The sequence below is a fragment of the Poecilia reticulata genome, chromosome 1 (assembly GCF_904066995.2).
Source record: "Poecilia reticulata chromosome 1, P_reticulata-male-v2, whole genome shotgun sequence".
Taxonomy (NCBI): domain Eukaryota; kingdom Metazoa; phylum Chordata; class Actinopteri; order Cyprinodontiformes; family Poeciliidae; genus Poecilia; species Poecilia reticulata.
In genome coordinates, this window is record NC_088830.1 from 28,694,373 (window position 1) to 28,715,709 (window position 21,337).

Genomic DNA, 21,337 nt, shown 5'->3' on the forward strand with positions numbered 1-21,337 from the left:
CTCAGCTCCTTTTTTTGTTTTACTTTAAACATGTAGTATTTCCTGATTTTATAATTTTAGACTGATATTGTTTGAAATTGTCTTATCTACACAGTATTCTATCTAATAGTAGTATTTCATTATTATTTTTTTCATTATTAACAATTTACCTCCAATGCACACATCTTCATGTTTTACTTTGTGCCAATAATACATTCATTTACTCTTATATTTTTACTGGGTTTTAATTTGAAAATTTACAAGACCATTTCCTATCACAGATTAGTTGCAGCTAGAAAAGGCAGCTGTTTACAATCATCTAGTTTTATTTTACTTTGACAGTGTGCAACTGAAAAATAAATCCTAATATTTATTAAGCTGTTTGCACTAAACAGCATAATGAACCCCCCCAAACACTGATGTTCAGTTACGACCCACATGTGTTAACTTTGCATCTTTGAAGCCGGTTTCTCTGGTAATCGGTCAAGTTTGCTGAAGTTGGGAAAAGTTCATTTTCACCAACAATACCCAGCAGGTGGGACTGCTGCGGAGGTTTTTAGGATGGAGTAAGCCCACAGGGTCTGACTGTAGCAGACAGCGATATGCAAATGTGTCAGACCTCAAGATCCAAATTTCTATGCGTGTGCATGCGTGTGTGTGCGTGTGAGAGTGTGTGCGTGTTCACATGGCGGTGTGCATGCAAAAAGTGTCAAGGGCCGAAACTGAAATGTGCAAGTAGACCATCGATGCGTGTCCAAACCTCGGCCACAGTCGCTCTTATTTCTGACACACATCCCCACGTGCGAACGCACACACACACACATGCACACGCGTACACACACACACACACACACACCGTTCTCTGACACATCCCTCTGGATGATCAGTCCATTGTACAGGTTCTCCAGTGAGCCATAGCTTTTACATACATTAAAATGAGCCTTGGGTACAGAGCTGCCCCTGAAGACCAACTCCTCTCAGTCCACAGTGCACAGAGGACACATGAAATATCCACACAGACTTGAAAGCAGCAGTGTTTTCTGTGTGTGAAGACAAGGGTATAAAGACAAGCAGCAGACCATATCTGAGGCAACACTAGTCTCTTCTTTTTTCAATTGAAACTTTTCTACTTTATGGGGTTATTTTACTTTAGTCACCTCTGGGAAGTCGGCTGAAGGAGTCTGTGCTGTCACTGGGACCAAGACTCATAAAAAAGCATTATTACTTTTACAGTGTGGGAAAGAAGCTTAGACCATTTAAGGAAGTCTTCAATGGATGCATGGAGAATGATGCTTTATTGTACATCTGTCAATAAAATTGAAACCATGATCTAAATAAAACTAATTGGGAAGATTTGCATTGAATTTTTCACAAAATCATAAGAAAAAAAGGAGTTTTCAGTGATTCAATTAGATGACTGGAAGTTATTTTATTATACAAAACGTTCTTGCAATATGAACCATTCAACGTAAAACGAGTAGAGTGACAATATTATTTTAACCCATTCGTCAAAGTTTGTTATTTTTCATTTACAATTAATGAAAAATGTAGGACACTTTTATTATTATACACTTTCATAAATCAGTTGCCTTGTTCAGATTTCAGCCCTGCTTTTCTCAATAAATAAATATTTACAAAATCAATCTATGTTTGTATTTAAAGAAAACTTTTTGTTAAAACAAAGATACAAATTAGCAAAGACACAGATTAGAGAGAATGTTTTCCTGTTAAATTTGGGTCTTGTGTTGCCTCTAAATATTCGTAACACCTTATAGGACAGCAGTAATTAAGACAAAGTTTCTTTTTTAAACTGGCAGCACTTACCGGTAGGCTGGTGGAGCTGGAGTTCAGGGAGGAAGAAGATCTGAAACAGAACAAGAGATATTCTGTTTAAACTTTCTATATACGTTTACTTCATGACTACTATGCTTCCAACTTCTTGAAATACATTTTACAATGAAATTATTACGTTTTATTATTATTATTATTATTATTATTATTATTATTATTATTATTATTATTATTATTATTACCATTCGGATACTTTTTTAGAATAACCTTGTTTGTGTATTTTTTTAATTAGAGGTGTCAAGAACAAAATCTCAGTGAACCTCAAGTAATGAATTTTGTCCCCATACAAGCCACTTAACATAAGTTTATGATTTGCAGTTAAGTGGTATGTGTGATGTAATTGGTCCTCCATATGGCAAACGCAACAGTTTAAGCTAAGCCTTGAACTCTGCACGACATCTGAAGACTTCATGTTGTTTCTGGCATCAGTATGTTTACTGCATTTAAAGGTCAGGACAACAAATTAAGCTCCTCACTGTTCAGAATGCTTGAAAAAGGTTTGTATTTGGGAGTAGAGCATCAGAACCGTGTGGTATGTGCTCTGCATCGCTGTGAGCGAGCATCCAGGGCCCCGTTTCAGGTCGTTTCCCGTTTGTTTTACTTTGGATATGTTAAAATGCAGAAAGGAGCTTCCTAAATAAGTGATTAGAAAACATTGGATCTTAGTTATGACATGGTGATCTATGAAGTGTTTACCCTCTAAGGAACAGAAAAGGAACTAACCTCAACCCATATAAATATGAAATATTGTTATATTAGAAATGAAGCTCTCATCCTCATTTCAATCCTTTTAAAATGCAGTTCTGATTGGTGTTGCCTCTCAAAGCTACTCAACGTGTGACACTTAATATTCCAACAAAGAACCCTGTGCAAGTCGACGCTGTGCTTTAGATCCTAGCAGAAACACAAACGACTCGATGCTAAAAGGATTTTTTAAGTCCACAAGTCCACAGGGTATGTGAGTCTCATTCTGCACATGTGTGAATCACTGAGATGATGCAGGCCAAGAATTACTGCTACACCTGCAGTACAGTCATATGAAGTCATCTCTTTGTTTCATCTGGGAAAGAAAGAGGTGGGGATATTTGGCAAAAAGTGACTATTTTAAAAAGGTGACGATATATTATTTTGAGATTTTAGGTGTATTGTGCTACATAATTTCACATATATTTTCACATATATGTACCGTGTCTTTTTCAAGAAATAATATAAAATTTTGTATACATTTAAAATATGTAATAATATAAAACTGTATATGAAAAAAATAGCTTAATATATGAAACCTTATATATATATATATATATATAGACATCAGTGTCTTTAAGAGATATATATATATATACACTGCTCAAAAAAATAAAGGGAACACTTAAACAACACAATATAACTCCAAGTAAATCAAACTTCTGTGAAATCAAACTGTCCACTTAGGAAGCAACACTGATTGACAATCAATTTCCCCTGCTGTTATATATATATATATATATATATATATATATATATATATATATATATATATATATTTCAATAAATTATAATATATTACTGTGTATTAATTGAAAACTATCATTGTTTGAATTTGTTTATTTTGGAAAAAAGGGGCAGATATTAATAAGAATGTTATTCTTCTTCTGCTACCTTTCATTTTATTTGTGTTTTGTATATTCTTTTTTGTATATATAGCATCTGTTTTGTTTTAAATGAAATGAATAAATTCTATTAAAAAAAAAAAAATATATATATATATATATATATATATATATATATATATAATTCAATAAATTATAATATATTACTGTGTAAATTTGACAATATGTAAATACACAATAAATACATTGAGAACTATATTTTGTTGCATAAGGGGCATCCTGAAGGGTCTGTATCAGGCTGATATCAGGGATCTGTGTAGCTGAGTTTGTCCACAGCAAACCTGCTCACTTGTTTTCTTATGAACCTTGTTTTGTGCTCAGCTGTGCAGCCATATCGGAAAAGGAAGAAAAATGTCTGTAGCAAGCTTTAGCTTTATAAGTTCATTTTGTTGGAGCAAAGGTTTCAAACCCAACTCCTAAAAACAAACATAAACCTTCTTTCACCAAACTTTACATTTAGCAAAATATGGTCAGAAAAGTACTGTCTTCCTCACACACAGATGCCAAACCCAGATCTGTCCATCTGATTTCCAGAGGAAAAAAAAAAAGATTTATTAATCTGTAAAACACATTTCCACACCCACTGGGTGTGTGCTCTGTACCACTGCATGTGATACATTCAAACCCTGGGTGATGTGAGGCCTGGATGCAGCTGATTGGTCATCCCAATCCATGACTCGATACTCTGCACTGTTCTTCAGCTAATCTTAAGGCCTCGAAGTAGAAAGTCTGCACTTTAGCATATGCTGTCCTCCACTCTGTGATTTTCTGATGAAAACGTTTCTGTTGCTCCTCTTTCCTCTGAGAAAGACGCCACTGATGTCTGCAGGAGATCCACACAGCTGAAAGCTGGATTTTCAACACTTGTGGGCCTTGAAGAGGTTACAACTAAATTCAATTATTTAAGGGAAAATACTGCATGTTTAGTTCAAGAAATAACTTTTCAATTAATTGTGTCAACCTGAGAGTGTAAGAAAAACAATATAATAAAAAAATATTATTATTTTTATTACTAATATCACTTTTTTTACACTTTTTAATATCAGACGTAGTTTACTAAATCACCTGTCACTTGGAATAAATCAACTAACTGTCTTAAAACTAGAAAAAGTTTTTTACACATAGCCAGCCCAAGATGTTTCCTAGGAAATGAGCGAAAGCCCTCTTACTTTAAACATGCAGTGTCTGTTGTTTTTGTTGCTGCTGCTGTTAATATTTCAAGATCAAAAGAGCTCCAGCAGCCTCAGGAAACAAATATGAAGTTCTACGTCTCTACGGGTTTGGCAAAAGGTTTTACAACATTCAAAACTTATTTGCAACACAAAATGCTTCGCCGTCAGAGGAAAGTGGTAGCGTTACATTGCAATTTGGGAATGAATAGGCAAGCAGACGTGTTTGGCTTATGCTAAAACAGCATTTTAACAAGTCAAACCTTACATGTGAGGCAGACCAGTGGGACTGACGGGGATTAAGGTTCAGTGGGTGCCTCAGGTACTGAGCTGGATGACTCAGCTTGTGTTGTCACGATATCAAAATGTTGTCTTCCGAGGGATAGCTGCCAAAGTTTCAGTGCCAATTTCAAAACAATGCCACTTCAAGTAACTTTGCTATAGGTGAAGGAACGTTTAAGCTTCATCGGCAAAGATATGCAAGATTTGGAGTTCATGTCATTTCTATTCGATAAGCTTAAGCTCAGTTTAAAGATTCACAAAGGTCATTTATAATCCTGTTGTATATCAGAACTTGTTTAATTATTTAAAATAAATTTAACAAAGATGCATCTTAATATAAAAAGATGAGGTAAGTACTGTATTTTCCGCACTATAAGACGCATAGAATAGACGCTACAGTAGAGGCTGGAGTTACGTTATGCATCCACTAGATGGAGCTGCACTACAGGGAATGTCAACAAAACAGTCCGACTCGGGTCGGCGAGGAGAGCCTTCCGCGACTGGGCCGGGGCGTGGCCGGACGATGGTCACCCTTCTCCGTTCGCGTGCAGCATGTTGGTGGAGAACCTGGTGCTAAAGTGACCTGCAGACGACCTGATTATCAGGTCGGTAGGTAGATGGGTTAGTCAAACTTTATTAACAAACCAGCGTTCTGACAACTATCCCAGCATGCACCGCGTGCTTCTTCTTCTACAGGTGAAAATTAATTCAGCGGCTGCTTACCGTAGTTGCTAGACCTGTTGTGGCTCAATATTGGTCCATATATAAAGCGCTCCGGATTATAAGGCGCACTGTCGGCTTTTGAGGAAATTGAAGGTTTTTAGGTGCCTTATAGTGCAGAAAATACGGTAAACGTAATTGTCTTGAAGTTGTTTTACACTGTTCCCATGCTGTAAATGTATCCGTGTCATGTCTTTCGCTAATCTTCCTTTACATCCTCAGCATCTTTTTCTTTTCTTTTTTTTTCATGTTTACTGTCATTCCAACGGGTTCCACCATGTTAAACACGATAACGACGAATATGCGAGTCGCTCCTCTGTGAACATTGATTCCTCCTTGGTGGATGTTTAAAAATCTAGGCTAAACACAAAGAACTGCATTACTCATACAACTTGCATAGTAGCATTCCTTCAGTTTGTACTGAAACAAGCAAAACTTTAGGGGAACCTATAGCTCCTTCTTCCTACCAGATCATTATACTCTATTACGTCAAATATGACCCAAAAAGAGCTGAGCTGCTCACCTACCCAGCTGACCTTAGGAGGTAATCTGATAGGGGGGCAATGAGCTTCCTATGAAAAAGGATGACTGTTGACATGCTGAAAGTAATAACACAAGAGCACTAGAGGTGAATGGCTCATATTATGTGAACTGCATCCAGGTAATCTACATGCTTCTTTCTCCACACCTCCAACCATCCCTTTTATCATCCAACACGATAATCCACTTCTACACACATCATAACCAGTCCTGGAACAAACACCATCCTTCCCAGAAAGCTGACAACAGAGCAGCCTTTCTCTTAAACTAGCAAACAGTTTGCCTCCTTTTCTTAGTGAATCAAGTGAGCTTAATTTTTTATTTTTTTAACCATTGACTGTTCCATCTGTTTTACGGCTCATGAGTACCAAGACACTTAATTTTGAGCATCTTCTCCTAGCTGAGGGTTTTCAACAAGTTCCCATTTCTCCCGATACTTTCCTCTGTTGCAGTTTTGATTGGTTAGCTCTGATTCGGTTGGTTGGTTAAATGCACACTCCCTCAGTCCTACACCATCAGCAGCAGAATGAAGGTGAATTTTAACCATTCAGATTTAAAATGATGATGATTAAGCTTTGAAAGAGGAAATGCTGAAGTTTTACTTCAGATCAGAAATGTGTCTTGAGGTGTAAAATCAGAGTGCGTTGCTTACAGTAGTATATTCTCATATTAATAAAATAAATTTCTTGAGACTCTCCTCTCAGCCTTACCAGCACTTTTCTTCTCATGTCAGATTCTTTGACAACTTCACACAATTACCCTTTCATTTTTAAAGCAACTGGGGTTAAATGTTGTGACATATTGACTACATTATGGATAGATTCCATTAAATAGAGTCTCTATAACACTATATGCTTTTATTATATATTTTTTCATCCACAACGTTCTGCCCTGCAGAGGAGCAGCTTCACTCCAACAGTTCCAGTTGTTTTTAATTGAAGCTACAGCCAAATTAAAAAACCCAGACAATGTCAGGATTTTTCCTTTTCTTTTAATCAGGTGAGATTGCTTTTGAAAATGATTAACTGCTGGTTAGCATGCTGCGCTAACAAGTGTTTTTTTTTCTCTCAAAGACCCAGTTATTTTGATTTGTGTTGTTTGCCACCTGCACAGCACATTGGGAGCAGAGCCTTATTGATGTCTATGATGTATATGTCTTACAAGTATTAATGTTTGACTATTTTTGCTTCTGTATAATATCAGTTTTGAAGCTGTCGCCTCATATTCAAAAACAATAAGAGCAATACTCATGCTGGAGTTTTATTTTTTAATGCATATAAAGATTGCAACAGTTAGAGGAGCACGCTATTAATTTGCAGCAAATGAGCCATTGATAATAGGTTTTGCACTAAAATACTGATATTAATAAATGGCAACTTTAACTTCACAGCTTTTCTCTCTGTTCTCTTTTGTCTTTAATTCGAGAAGGCCAAAGCTTCGTACTCGGTGACTGGTGCAACCTGGGGTTATAATGATTTAGTGATTTAGCGTCGGAGTCAAACAAACTTCGCTCGGCTGGATTTCTGATTTCATCAGAGCAGCAGAGTTTCATCATCAGCCCTCTCATCGAAAAATATTGACAATAAACGGTGAGCAGTTAGAATTTAAAATGATTTTATCATCTGTGTTTATTGCGCTGACACAGTCTGCTCCTCATGCATCTGTTAGGATTTCATGGCATGCAGCCGTACTCTGACAGCGTGTCTTCAATTTTACAGATGTTAAAGGTTTGTCAGCTTCTCAATTTTCAAACAGCTTGATCTCAACAGCCCCATAGCTTCTCATTTTATGTACGACACTATCTAAACTGAAAGGTCTTCTTGTCAAGAAAAGACTGACTTCAACAAACTGTCATGTTGAGCAAACACCACTGTAGATCTTTATATTTGCTGCGGTTCTCATTAGCAGTGCATATTTGTAATAAGAAACATGTTTTCCTACTGAACGTCCTTCCTGGCCATCTCTCATGCCTTGTGCATTACAAAAATGTGGATGTGCACAACTGGTCAGAATTTAGGGCAACATTTGTCTTTTGCAGAGAAGCTAAAGTTTCTCAAGGTTTTACAACTAAGGGGTAAAATGGAGCAGAAGATCAATAGGCAGTCTCTGCAACAGTGCACATTCTGCACTAGTCTGTTATGGTGAAAGTGCCTGAAATGAAAGTTTATTGGAAAGGATCTTTGTCTGAACGCTCAGCTGTGATCATGAGCTGTTGGTAATGACGCCCTGGACACAGTTTGTCGTACCGCCGGTGTGGAAACAGAGGAGGTGTCTGGGAGACCCACAGTTACCATAAAATGTCTTGATGATGGTGTATTCAAAATCGACTAAAGCTATGACAACATATTAATGTCGCAGCATTAGCACACAGAGTACCTTTAAAATATTTTGATATTTGACATGGACAAAATGTCAGAAGTAAGTGTATCAGTCACGGCAAAGCTTGGTATGATTTCAGAATGAAACTCGACGTCTTTTACACCCATGTGTTACTAAACAAATTACTGGTTCTGCTCGCGGTTTAAACGAAGATGATGACGGCCAGAAAATGTTCCAGCAGCCATATTTTTATGAGCCACATACTTCTCCAATCTTTCTCCTCAAACAGATTCCTCGCTTCAAGGCCACCAATTATATTTACCAATATTCTTAGATTCTCTGAATGCCTAAACAAACAGGTTTTAACTTTCCTGTCCATTCTCAGTTAGCACAGTACCTCAGTTTGACAAAATGTAATTAATGTTCACATTTAACCCTTGTGTTTACAAATGGGGTCCAACCAACCCCACACCCATAAAACTTGCATCGTTTGCCTCAGTCCTCGCACGCACAAGGGTTAAACCAATTTCAAGTCGGCATACTTTATGATGGATGCTAAAAAGTGCAGGAATGACCAGTAGAAACTTCCTTTAACCCTCAGCAAGCCTTAGTTAAAACAAAACAGATCATGTCCTGTTTTTCTGGCTTTATTAGACCTTTTACTTGACAGTTTATGGGCATATCTGCTGGTTTGTGGCTGCAGTTTACAAGGCTACAGTGCTTAGTGGTGGTTAACATGGCCCAACTCTTTAATTGCCAATTTTAAGACTTCAGCTACAGAGAGACTGAGAAAAAAGTGATATGTGCTGGGATTTTTATTTGATCTATTCCTGTCCATATGTGATGAGAGATTAGTGACTATCAATCATTTGTTGACAAACAGTATGCAAGACTATGCTGATGAATTAATTCAAAAAGTGCAGATGAAATGATTCAGGAGACCAGACAGTAATGTCACTGAGGTTGTCAAGTGAGCTCTTACTTCAATCAATATTTCACTAAGTATGCTGATAACACCTCCTTTCCCAGAAACACTCTTCTACATTTGTCCAGCCTTCATACGCAAGAAACCACATATTGGTCTGTCTTTAAAAGTGCCACTTTGCCAACACTTTTATTTCTGTGATGGGCTGGCAGAGGGTATGTCGATGCAAATGTCTCTCATGAGCCTTAGAGTAGATGTTTCAATAAAGCCTCGACATAAAACAAACAACGCGTGCCACATGCTGCGTTTTGGACTCGAACACCAAGTCAGTGTTCAGTTTGCTGATTGACGTCTTTAGTGGAACAGTAAATATTACCAGAATCTGCTAACCTCTGACTGTTTCCATCTCTCCTTGCCTTCAGTGGGAACTTATTTGGGATTTTTTCCCCCCATGGTACAGCATCACTGACAGTTCTCTCGCTTTCCAGAGGAAATATTGAATCACCCAGAGAGAACCTGCTTTATACCCAGCGAGAACGTGGTAGGAGGTATCTGAATATCAACAAGCACAAGAGGTATGATAATGCAGAAAACACAAATACAGAAACATTGTAGACAAAAGGTTCAAATCTTGGTTTGTAGAATAAAATCATTGTTGTGATGCCCTGAGATGGACAATGACTGAAATTAGCTCTGTGTCAAGTGACTATGCTGATTGTCTGACAGTGAATTTGTCCCGTTTTCTATTTTAAAGCTTCTTTATCCTTCTGTGTTTACAATCAACTCAGTTTTGAGGTATTATTAGTCGCATAAAGTCACAGTTTAGGTATAACACTGAGTTTATATATGATAATGAAATGATACAGAGATTAATAAACCACCACAAAACAAGATCAATTGTTTTACAGCTGTGAAACATTAAAATCCTAAAAAAAAATAGGCCCAAAAGACCTAAACCGTTCTGAAAACTAGCTGTTTGTTTTGTTAAAAAGTAAGACGATTGAAAGAAATCAAGGTTTGTGAATGAAACATTGTACAAGCATAATTTGTAAAGATTTACTTTTACATTATGAGCTGCTGGTCTTTTCGTGGCTCTGCCATATTGTTCATATTGTCTAGAAACGTATAGTTTGGAGACATACTTTATCTATGCTAATGAATGAGACCTATGTTAGCATCTGCATTTGTGATGATCGAACAAGGCTGACTTTTGGCAAAAACAAAGTGCTAAGTAGCATACATTCTTTTCCTTTCAGCACAGCTGTGAGAGGGTGCACACAAGCAAAAATCAGGCACAAATTACAGATTGCAGCATTAATCAAAACTCTCCTAGCAACAAGGCAGCCTGCCACTGTGCTTGACTGAAATCCCATAATGGCAACTGCCTATTTGTTTCTTTTTCTTAAACCATAGGGTAAAAGAAAGCCAAGAGTGTTTTTTTTTTTTTTTAGGGAATATTTTAGATGTTTTTCCAAGCTGCTGCTACTTGGAGAAATCTTTAATGTTTGGCTTTCAGGGGTGTAACCCTGAAAGGAGACTTTCAGCAGTATATATATCATACTCAGAGAAGACTTTGTTTGGCCCTGGGCTAGGATCAATGACAAATCCTTTCAGATGATTTGAAACCATAGTGTAAGTGAAGGCAAGACTCTTGGACTGTTATTAGCCCTCGGTTGAGAACAGGAGCAAAAAGGTTAAAATAGCATTAGAGTCTGTGTAAATATCTGTTATCAACTTGCAACTCTGGGGCTGAAGAATTTCTCACCATAAGCTCCAAGAATACATCAATATGCTCAAAGGGAAGCAAATAAAGCAGCACGTTATGGTACTTTAGCACATTTGATTTTTGCTGAATGAGCACAAGACAGTGTTGATTGTTTTAGCCTTTCTTTTTTTCTGGTTTAAGACAGTAGCGTCTGAAATTATGTTGGATTATGGTTTATTTTTGTGAACGCAAAATTCACAAAAGGAAGAACGTCATCAAGAAATTAGTCATTGAAATTAAATATTTACATAAACTGTAAAAACAAAACAAACAAAAAACGCATTTTTCGATTTGTAATTACCGAAATGGTTTGTATTTTCTAAATGCCACAAAAATATGAGAGAGAAGGTATATTTTTTTACTTAATTTTAATTCAGATGTTTACAGATTTTTTTTGTCAATATTTTGTAGCATCGACTTTAAATTGTATGTTTGGGCATCCGTCCTCACAAAGGTCTGGTCTATTACTTCAGACAGAACTAGTGTAATTGAGTCAGTGTTGTTAGACACCCTTTCATTTCTGGCCTCTCATAGGAAAACCAGGAATTTTAATATTGAGGGAGAGGTGGAAAACAACAATCAAAGAAAATGTGGTACAGATGTGGCAGGGAGAAAGCAGGGGAACCGAAGAGAGGAGACAGAGAGAGCTTAAGGCTTAAGGATCTGCAAGCCAAAAGAAAAGAAGCCTGACAATAATCTAAAAGAAATTAATTCAAATGTGCAAGGAACAAAACACAAGACAAACTAAGAAACTAAACACAAAGGGATTAACTAATATGGCCTTCCTAACAACAATTAACACAGAGAAACAAAGGAAAACTGAAACACGTTTTTCATGTTTTGGTTTAGATTTTTTTTTGATTTATGGCTTCTTTCTTTTTTAATGCAGCACAAACTTCTTTAGCTATGGACAATAATGTCTTATCATCTTAGACAAGGTATTTTATTTACAGCACATTCATCTCTGGAACCTCCTTGGCTCCCTTAAAATCTTTCCACAGGTTAAATGAACTCAAAGTTTGTGAATTACCCCATCAGATGCTTGTAAAAACATGGTGATATCATGTGTAGAAACCTTTGTGTATGTAAAAGGAAACAGTTTTGATAATTCTAACTGATCTAATTCTAAATAGTCTAATGTCAGACCTTAAGATAGGTGCTTCTGTCTTTTTGTGCAGTTTAGATTTATTTTTGTGTTTTAACTGTATGTGCATATGTGGGTGAAAATTAATACACTATGACATAAAAGAACGAATGATTAAACAAAACGGAGACAGGAGCTAGTCAACCTCTGCAAGACTGAATACAGTAGACAAGCAGAAAGTGTCCCTGACCTGACCTGTAAAAGTCTGTCAGCATGTCTGTGTGAGCCAGAGAGTGAGACAGAGTCATGTGGGAGTTTTGGTGTGACAGAGTGACAGAGACAGGGAAGCAGCAGTGTCCCCAGTGATTGTGCTTACTTGTCTGCTTACATATTCAGTCCTGACAGACTCTGAACGGTGAATGAGGATTTGCTAGTTGGAGGAGTTACAGAGCAAGCTACACTTTTAAATCAATAGTTTATTCCAAGGCTGATCATGACGGTGTGACATTTGAGTGAGTACATATCACTCCTGTCTGGCAAAAACCTTGGGAAAAAAAGAAAAAAAGTTGATTCTCAATGTAAATTTATAATGTTTTATTGAAGTTAGTGGAAATGTATCAGTGGAGCATCAGAAAAACATGAAATGTGTTCAATAAATTTGATTTTCACATGTGAACAACAATCTAATAATAGATATCGAGCCTGAGACGGCCAATATCTTCACTATTCTGCTTTATGCAAGTACACTTGTGATGTTTATAATGTAATATTCATGTATTTTGTAGATATATTATGTAAAAGATGCTCTTGTTAAATTTTGAATACACAAGCCACTGGCAGGTTTGAGACCTCACCCAAGGAGTGTTGCACAAGGTGCAGAAATATCATGTATTGGTTATATATGGGCATGTAATGTTAATATCCGAACGTAGATTGATCCATTAAGTGAGCCGATCTAGACTGCTGAACCCAAAAGAAATTTACACTAATCGGACATCTCCATCTGCATTTTGGATTGCCGTACCTGCTACATCTGTAGAACAACATTCTCTACTAGATTACCTGCACAACCTTTAAAATAGGTACACCTAAAAGCTTTTATAGCTAAGAAGTTTGACATTTTGTAGACCCTCAGATTTTGACTGGCCTTAGACAGTTTACTGATGACTGTTACTCCTGACCGTTTGCTGCATTGAAACATCCAGCCTTTTTTGCTGCTCACTGCTACAGTGAAAGCTTGTTGAACTACACAACACCTTTCTAGCCCATGTAGTGAAAAGAGGATATGTTGATTCTTCCAGTAGATAGGGAGTCTTGCAGGCTTTTGTTGGAAGTGAAGTTTGTTTACAGGCATTTCATCTGGTTTCTACACTCAAACTCACAGATGTGAAATACACGTGGGTTTAGATAACTTTCAAGGTCGGCAAGGCAGGTGAACTGAAGTGTGGAGGCTCCAGCGTGTCTGGATCTAATTTTTAAGGAAACGGTTGCTATGTGTCAAACTGTTTGACCGTTTTATTCGCTATCTTTTAAAATCCACAAGACTCAGAATTGCTGTAGCTGAGTAATTGATTTTCACAATTAAAATAGAAACGTAACTTTTGAGCTAAATGTATATCTTATATTATCTTATTATCATATTGTTGAATTGATTGGAATTTATTACAGCACTGTTCAATTTTTTAGTTACTGTAAAAGTCTGAATTTGTATTAATACAAATTCTGACTAAAGTAATATTTATGAACTTTTATATATATATATATATATATATATATATATATATATATATATATATATATATATATATATATATAATTATATATATATATATATATATATATATATATATATATATATATATATATATATATATATATATATATATATATATATATAATTTATATAATTATATATATATATATATATATATATATATATATATATATAATTTCTTTAATCCTTGAGGGGAATTGCCCTGCTGAAGTGTTTACTATTGGAAAATAATGTAATGAAATAAGATGAAAAGGACAAATAAAGGATAATCAAAGTTTTTTTCCTCCACTGCTACGAACTGTTTTGACCTCAGAATAGATTTTAAAAGGTGAACATGGGTTAGAGGATGATTGAAGGTACTTTCACAAACTTGCACTTCAAATACTCTGAGGGTACGAACATCTAAATATGTTCTGATCCATTTGTTTGCATTGAATTGGCAACATTCTGCAACTGCTGTGAGTTCAGTAAGTCAATGGCTCAGCCCCATTTTAGCCAAAGCTAAAGACACTTAAAGTTTTCTCTTATTGCCTGACTCAGGGGTTGGGGGTAACTTAAAAACTTAAATCTTTCCAGGCCATGAAGCTTTGGTTGTGAAGATCCAGACTTTTGTCAAGTCAGAAATGTCAAAAAACAGCGTAGAATAATGCTACATACAGTACGGTGAGAATAATCCAGATCTCGTTTGATGTTGGCCGTAAACTTACACTAGTAAAGACAAAACATACACAAAAAGATTTACACTGCCTACAATTCTGTCACATTTTCTGATTTGTTGCTTTGCAATTTTGTTCAGGCCAAACTTCCTGCATGGTAATGTGAAACACTGCATGCCTGTCCTCACATGCACCTGATTTTATATGATTTTTCAAACGAGTCTGTGTTGGTTCCCTCAACTGAATTTCAAATCAACTAAACCTCAATATTGTCCGTTAATTTGAATGTGTTTGTCCATATGTTAGCAGCCCTGTAGCAAATTGGCAATTTTTTATTGGCTTTTCACTGCTTGGATGATTTTGTCGACATTCATCTGTTCAGTTGGTCCGGCTTTGGTTCTTATCATGAATGTTTTATTTGTATAATTTTGGAAAGTTGCAGAACTTTCCAAAGTTGCGATTTTGTGTTTTCCTCCAGGTGTCCTGCTTTCCAGGACACCTGGAAAACAAATGCTGCCACAGACATTTATAGTTTGCTTCCTCTTCCTCTGTTTATTTGGAAACTATTTTCAACACTCAGCATCAGGAAATATATCTAATAATATATGAGTTTGATAAAGTATACATTTTTTATTTCAGTTGGGTGTCTGTTTCAAATATCTGGTCTGGGAAAGCATTTGGTAAAAACTGAAAAAGGAAACTACACAACTACTGACATTTTCAAATTTTATGCACTGTTTAATTTACTCAGCAAGAGAAATCCGTCCAATTTGAAATCACATTTAGAGATTTCAGGACAGCTAAAACAAAGACTTGAAACATTCGACTAACAAGCAACAGAAGCTGGTCGTTGCCTCTCCTTCTCCTTCCATCATTCCATTTCTGCAGCCATCCAAAAATCCATCCATACCTCTGAATAAAGCGGTTAACATGACCGGGCCTGGCGTCCAAATGTGATTACACAAGTGATTTTTTAGCCCATCCAACCACTAATGTGACAGGCAGCCATTTTCCACTATAGTCACACACACACTGCACTCTCTCAAAGACATACACACGGCATCCCATGATACACACAACAACTCACACACAAACACAAACTCCCCAGACACTCATAAAATTAGATGGACAAAGATAAGAGGAGGAGAAATGGGTAAAAGGGGAAGGTGGGGGGGATGGCACAGAGAGACGGGAGGGGTCAGGGGCGACGGGGAGGAATTTGATTGCTATTGCTTCCTTTGGGTCTGTGCAAGTGTGTGTGTGTGTGTGTGTGTGTGTGTGTGTGTGTGTGTGTGTGTGTGTGTGTGTGTGTGTGTGTGTGTGTGCGTGCGGTGCGTGTGTGTGTGTGTGTGCGTGCGTGCGTCCGTGTGCGTGCGTGTGTGTGTATGTGTGTGTGTGTGGGGGGGGGGGTGCGTGCGTGTGTGTGTGTGTGTGCGTGTGTGTGTTTGCGTGTGTGTGTGTGTGTGTGTGTCTGCTTTAGAAATCAGGAAATGGAAATGATAATTTTGCATTTATTTTATTTTGGACTGAAACTTGAATAGTTCATTCTGATTAACTTTTAACTGTGTGATCTATAAAGCATAATTAATAAAAGTGAAAGACAAGCAAAGAAGTTTGTGAGAAAGAAAATATTATTAATTTAAATGGTAATATTTGGTGCATCTTATTTACATTTTAACTGCAGTTAAAAAATATTATATGATTTTTGTTTCCTTCTAGAAAAATACCTGAGCTGATTTAAACAAACTGATTTTTCCTGAATGTCCAAAACGTTCATCCTTATTCAGAAGATAGTTAAAGAGGAGAATGAAAAGTATTATTATTAGTGGAGTATATTACCAAACATTAATGTCTGATGGTAAAATTGCAAAATTAAGACAATAAGTAGAGGGAGGAAAACTATATAAATCATTATCCAATTATTTTAGAGCCTGAAAATAGGAACATAATAGTGTGTGAGTAATGCAAAGCAGGGATAATAAAGAGAGCATTACTGTTGGAACTAGATTTAGTTTGGCACAAAACACTGACAACATCTTTATTTTTCAGTAAATGTATTTCCTTGACTCCTTAATAAAGAATCAGAAAATGACATTATGCTAAATCATAATTAGTAATTTTGGAATAGAAAGAGTTGACAAAAAATTGACAAGTATACAGATTTGAAGGCAAATTATTACATTTGTAGTGCCAAACAAGCATGTAAAAAGTTAAAATACTTTATTATTTTTTATTAATATTTTTGCATTGTTATTTCTTTCTGCTCAACTTGCTACTGCTTTGGAGCACCTAACTAGTTCTGACAGGTTTTGGCTAGAAAAAAGGTAAATTTTAAACATCATATCGTTTCACCCTGAGATTAATAACATCTAGTTTACATATCAGGAGAATTAAAAGAAATAAATGATAAAACATACAAAATCAGGAAAAGCAAAAATAAATTTGGTACAAGTAAAAGAATAAATAAACGATATTTTAAATGACAAATAATATGTTTTGTTACAGCTTGATGTTACTTTCAGTACTGTAGGGGCAGCCTCTCCTCTCTGTTTGTGACTTTGTTCCTTAGTTTTTATGGCATTCAGTTCGTCTACACAATAAATAGAAATGGAGCGCATGCTAGTATCCCGACAAAAACCTAGAAACCACAAAAAGCTGACGTCTTCTGAGGGAGAAATGTGGACTAAAATGAGCAAGCTAAATCTCTACATCTTTCTTTCTTTTTTGCTGCTGGCTAGCCCCCCTCCGTCCCAGACAGATGTGACACTCGGGACTCCCCCTCTTTCCACTCTGCTTTGATGGATAGCAGGCACACGCACACACACTCACACTGATGTATTGCCAGAGGGTGGGGAGGGTGGGATGAGGGCGAACGATTACGGGAATTGTCATTCGCCCATCATTTGTCTGCATTTGTAAACCATCAACGTCAAGAGCTCTCTCTCTCTCTCTCTCTCTCACGTGCACACACACCTACACACATGTTGTTTAAAGGGGTTTAAGGGTTATCTCTGGGTGTGTGTGGGTGAGAGAGAGAGAGACAGAAAGACAGACAGACAGAGAGCGAGACAGAGTTTATGTGTATGCATATGTGTGTGAGAGAGAGAGAGAGAGAGAGAGAGAGAAAGAGAGAGAGAGAGAGAAAGAAAGAGAGAGTGTGTGTTTCTGCCATTTTCCATCAGCGTCTCCAAAACTCACATTAAGAACATTATAGGCAGATCGTGTATCACTGGCCTCTGTCTATGTGTCTGTGTAAATCTGTCTGGATGCACCACAGCAATGCTGGGACGTTTTAAATGCAGACATATTAATAGAACAGAAGAAAGTGTTAAAGCAAAGGGAAGCCTGTAATATATGCTCCTTGAAGGTTCTCCTGTTTTGAATCAAAGCTTACTAAAATGAGCTTATATTTTCTGGAATACTGGTGAGTTTTTAATAAGACCTGAGGTGTACTGGTAGGTCAAAACCTAAAGATTAACCACACAAGTAGCAACTGATGCTTATGTTATATATAGTTTGTTACATAGTTTATGAAACAAATCAACAAAGATGTCCAGAAATGGAGAAGTGTCTGGAGGGTATAAACCATCCTCCGACTTGAGAAAGGAAATCAAGCCCAATTTGCAACCCCCCAGAAGCTGTGTACCATTGATCTGAGATTAGAAATCCAGATGCCTTCAGCCAAATGTCTTTGCCAAGAGAAAGCGACAAAGTACCTCCTGAAAATCTGGTAGAAAATCCAAAGGCATCACTGCATTTTATACATACTGGGAATATCAGAAACCAGAAAGCTTGTGAACGCCACAGGAGGACTTACCCTGAAGGTGCTGGGTCACAAGCCACAGGGAGATGTCACCCCCATGGAGGAGTACGACAGACGACCAAAGCAAAGGAGGCAACAGACCGGTACAATAAATCCCTCCTCCAACTTGCATAACAAGCCAGACACGACAATACAAAGCCATAAAACAGTTGTCTGTGTTTGTTGTTGATGTTACGGCTCCAACTCTGTCAATGAATAAAATCCTGATCAAAGACAAGACAGAAATTATGAATGGTATAAAAATGTTTTGGCTTCATTCAAAAATTCATCCTCTGTTATTTTAAGGAGACAATTGTGAATACAATCTAGTACCTGTGTAGAAGATGACATCCTCATATTTTAGTTCACTTTAGTTTTACAAATCGGACGATATATGAATGAGCATTAGAATGTAAATACATAGATTATAGTGAAGTGGCTCGTTCCCATCTGTAGTCCATCTGGCTGGTTTACCATGACGCGCTCAGCAGATGTTCAGCTCCACCAGCTGTTTGCTAATTGCTGCTGCTAGTCTGGAAGAACCGTCGGGGGTGCAGGTGGGGTTGCTTTGGGTAAATAGGCAAGCGTGTAGGCATCCCGAATGGCGGCCATGGGAGATTCAAAAATTTCTCAAACATGCATGAAAGAATCAAAGCAACTTCCCCAGTTTGTTTTTCGATGAGGGAATAACATTATTAGATGCCAAATAGCTAAAAAAATAATTATACACAATACCACCTTGAAACGATTTGATTACAAATCAGGAAAAAGTGATAAAGCGTGTATATGTTTGACTGGAATAGGGTGATATTGGTTTGATATCTCACTGTGACAGTGACCTAAAAAAAACTGCACAAAACAAATGTGTGCCTGGTGATTCCTTAACGGCTGTATTATTAACATATTAGAGGGAAAGAAAACGGGAAGAAAAACTCCAGGGGACTTGCTTCAATTGGGGGGAGAAAGCCTGCAAAGTTCACATATCATTTTTCTTTGGTTCATTTTCACTTGCACTCCACCAAAGTGGACCGAATTGCCTGGACAACCTCAAGCAATTACAACAGATGTTTGTTTGGGCTGCCATCGTAAGAAGCAACCAAGTATGAGCAGCAAGCGAGGCGGTGACATATCCAGGATGGTGCTTTGCGTACATGAGAGGAATGCAGCACCACAGAAAGAGACAGCAGAGGGAAAGAGACTATGTGATTTGCTGGTTAAATGATGCAGAGTGAGCATTTAGTTTCAGATCACATACATGTCTATGAATTATACAAATAAAAGGCACAACTTTCTCTTTTGTTTGCTTGACAAACTAAGGCAGGTCTGGCTACCTTGTGCTGTCAGAGGCAGATTTGCTCTACAACAGGGGGCGACTTAAGACATCCACCCCCAGAGTTGTAGAGTTGTTTTTATTAAATTAATGTTATGATAAGTCATATCTCGACTGACGGCGAATTGGACAAGCGACTAGAATTATAAAGAGACACAGGGGGAAGAACAACAGTGGGCAGGCAACAACCACAATGTCAAACCTGAAATAACAATGGTAATAATGTTATTTTTAATACCTATAACAATAAGAAGAAGAAAAATAATTAATAGTAAAACTAAATAAAGACCTTTTATGGATGGCAAACTGTCCGAGGTGTTCTGTGCCTCTCGCCCAATGACCGCTAGAGATGGGCACCAGATTTAAGATTGCCTCTGGCATCAAAGTAGACAGAACAGTGGAACAAGAGCAGCACCTCAACAGCGCACTGGGAAAGATGAAGAGAACCAACTGTCTCCTAACCAAGCACCGCAACACTCACACAGACCCTCCTAAGCAAGAACGTTCAGCACCACGGAGGAGAAATACCGTCAGAAACCCCAACTCTCTGGGCGATGACCGCCAGATATACTGTGGCAGAGAGACACTTTCCCAAACTCCAAGGGTCCAAGGAGGAAACGGTGCCGTCCTAGAAAGCCGGGTCCATTGAGGTAAAGAAAAATGGATTCCCAGCAGAGCCCAACTCAAGTCCTTGTTGCCCACAGTTAGCCCAATACATCCAAAGAATAATGAGCTGCTTTTCCATTACAAATGTAATGTTAATGTTCCACTAATGTTGAAAAAACACAGTTTTACAGTTGCTGTGTTTTCATTAAATAATAAACAAGAATAAGATTGTTCACACAACAAGTCATTAACAAACATGTTGATCCTCCAACTACTTCCTGTCGTTGTCTTCATGGTTTGTGCCAATGGGAACATCCGGCTGTTGATCATGTGACTCGTGTGACACGAAAAGAAAAATTGTGTCCGATGTAGTTTTGCAAAATAAACCAATTTTGACACAACCAAACCACCTCATCTTACCGGCAAAACGTTTAATCAAAAAACTTTTTTTTTTGTTTGTTTTTTTTTAATTGGTGTGTTTCCATTTAGCCAATTTATTTTCGAAATGTCAGATTGTGCAATTATATGGAAAATGGAAGTGCAGGTATATAGAGCCGACTGGGAGCCCTCACAGACAACACTATACCAACGATTACCATTTTCTTTTTTTTATGCTACTAATTGAAGATAATACATTTTTTGTTAGCATTTTTGTTGAATTTTTTATTATTATTATTATTATTATTATTATTATTATTATTATTATTATGCAGAAAGACCAGGAATAGTGTCATTATATTGTGAAGGAGCATAACAGAAGAAATGGCCATGCACACTGAAATGAAAATACACAGAGTTGCACATGCAAACTGTAAATGGGGCAAATGACTAAGCGAGATCCATCTGTCCAGCATGGCTGATAAACACCATGCAATATGGGCTTCAG

General features: G+C 37.2%; 1 protein-coding gene across 10 annotated transcripts in view; it reads right to left on the minus strand.

The window, feature by feature from the left end:
- Positions 1-21,337, minus strand: part of tenm3 (teneurin transmembrane protein 3) — a 588,369-nt gene that overhangs the window by 371,277 nt on the left and 195,755 nt on the right. For all 10 annotated transcript variants that reach the window (XM_081610716.1, XM_081610715.1, XM_081610730.1 and 7 more), the window contains one exon: positions 1,804-1,843. The gene's annotated coding sequence lies outside the window, so the exon portion shown is untranslated. The remainder of the gene's footprint in view (positions 1-1,803; positions 1,844-21,337) is intronic.